Below are 2,748 nucleotides of genomic sequence, written 5' to 3' on the forward strand. Positions count from 1 at the left end.
CCATTTCCAGAACCACAAAGTCTATGGGAAAAGAAAAATATCCAACCCTAACAATGATGTCCTCAATCACACCTGATGAAACTTCATAGAGCCATCAGCGAGTTGAAGACATATGCAGGTTGCTTTAACTTCATGAGTAAAACAAAGTTTGTTTATTAAGGATGAAGGTATTAAGTTAATACTTGCTCTAAGATCACATAGGGATGTCTTTATGTAGGCATCCCCTAAGATGCAGGGTATCATAAAGCTCCTAGGATCTTTGTGTTTCTCTGGTAAGCTCTTTTGGATTACTGCACTGTATTCTTCAGTGGGGAGGGCTGTTTCTGCCTCTCTCTAATCCTTCTTATAGCTTAAGATGTCTTTCAAGAACTTAGCATAAGAAGGTATATGCTCAAGGGCCTCTGCAAAAAGGATCTTGATCTCAAGTATCTTGAGATAATCCGCAAAGCGGGCAAAATGTTTATCCTTTTCCGCTTGGCAGAGCTTCTAAGGATATGGCATCTTAGCCCTGTATTCATCAACTTAGTTGATGTAGATTGTATGCCTACAGAATTAGAAGGGTAAGGGGGTTAGTAGCTTTCTTAGGAAGGGTCTTATCAACACTTGCATGTGCCTGACCATCCTTGGTTGGGCGTTCAACGCCGTTGTTGCCCCCTTCCTGGTGTTCAACGCCAAGGGTGGGTTGATGACAAGTCATCTTATGCTAGTTTTACTAGCATTTTTTTTGATTTTATTAGGTTTATTACACTTTCTTGCATGATAAGTAAGTGATTGGAGTAGAATTTCATTTTTATCATAGCTCAATCAAACATGGTCAATTTTATAGAAAATTATGAGGTTTATGCACAATTTAGTTAATTATTATGAACCTTATAATTTTGGTGAGACTTTGATTGCTTGTTTGATTGATGACAGGTGAAAATATGATGAAAAGAAGAAGGCAAAGTAGCAAGGTGCAGACGAACGCTGCGTTCATTTGATGAACACTACGTTCACACGCGACGCGCACGCGTACAAGGTGCTTCCGCGTGGATGAGCAATTTGGAAATCCACGCGTACGGACACATGGCGCGCACACGTGGATTGAGGATTAACGTTCAGAAGAAATGAACGCTACGTTCACTTGGAGCAAACTCCTGCGATACTTTCAGAGTTTCGATTCGAAGATGGGCATCGACGCGCACGCGTGCATGACGCGCACGTGTCGATATGACAAGTGTGGTGATGGGCGCAGACGCGTACATGGCACTAGGCGCAGAAGTGAAGTTTTATCATCCATGCGCATGCGCATAGGATGCGCACGCGTGGAGAGCGTTCATGGCACGAACGTAGCGTTCAGTTAATGAACGCTACCAAGGATGCGCACGCACCATGGGCGCACACGCGTCGATGAATAAACGCAGCGTTCGCTCTGAGAATGCTACTTTCTCCTGAAGCAAGCTCCCAACCACAGCAAATGAGGACCCATTCTGATCCGTTTCTTCAAAGGCCAGAAAGCCCACTCCAAATTTCATTGGGGGCTTTTTTTCAGACTCTCTTATGATTTTTCATTTATAGCTTCCTTTTAGTTTTTCCTTAAGAATTTATATCTGAGTTGAATTTCTTCGATGTTCTTCTTCTTCTTCTGCAATTTATTTTTTGTTTTTGGTACTAGAGCAATGATGAACTAACTCCCAAATTTCATTAGGGGGAGGAGCTCTATTGTAATTTCCATAAATCAATGAAATTCTTCTTCTTCACAATTCATCTTTGTAGCTATTGGGTACCTTCTATTTTGGTTTAAAAATTTGATGAGCGAATATTTTATACGCTTTTTGGCGGTAATTTCATATAGATTTTAGTATGTTTTAGTTAGTTTTTAGTATATTTTATTAGTTTTTAGGCAAAATTCATATTTCTGGACTTTACTATGAGTTTGTGTATTTTTCTGTGATTTCAGGTATTTTCTGGCTAAAATTGAGAGAGCTGAACAAAAATCTGATTCAGGCTAAAAAAGGACTGCTGATGCTGTTGGATTCTGAGTGCAGGGAGGTCAGGACCCAACAGCATCAGCAGTCCTTTTTCAGCCTAAGTCAGATTTTTGCTCAGCTCCCTCAATTTCAGCCAGAAAATACCTGAAATCACAGAAAAATACACACACTCATAGTAAAGTCCAGAAATATGATTTTTGCCTAAAAACTAATAATATTCTACTAAAAACTAATTAAAACATACTAAAATCTACATGAAATTACCCCCAAAAAGCGTATAAAATATCCGCTCATCACAACACCAAACTTAAACTGTTGCTTGTCCTCAAGCAACTAGATGAATAAAAGAGGATAAAAAGAAATCAAGAAGCAATAATATCTCAGAGTTTTAAGTGAAGCTCAGATTCTAATTAGATGAGCGGGGCTAGTAGCTTTTTGCTTCCAAACAGTTTTGGCATCTCACTTTATCCTTTGAAATTCAGAATGATTGGCATCCATAGGAACTCAGAATTCAGATAGTATTATTGATTTTCCTAGTTAAGTATGTTGATTCTTGAACACAGCTACGTATTGAGTCTTGGCCGTGGCCCTAAGCACCTTGTTTTCCAGTATTACCACCAGATACATAAATGCCACAGACACATAACTGGGTGAACCTTTTCAGATTGTGACTCAGCTTTGCTAAAAGTCCCCAATTAGAGGTGTCCAGGGTTCTTAAGCACACTCTTGTTGCCTTGGATCACAACTTTATTTCTTTCTTTTTCTTTTTTTTCTTTTT

This window comes from Arachis duranensis, chromosome 7 (assembly GCF_000817695.3).
Source record: "Arachis duranensis cultivar V14167 chromosome 7, aradu.V14167.gnm2.J7QH, whole genome shotgun sequence".
NCBI classification, from domain to species: domain Eukaryota; kingdom Viridiplantae; phylum Streptophyta; class Magnoliopsida; order Fabales; family Fabaceae; genus Arachis; species Arachis duranensis.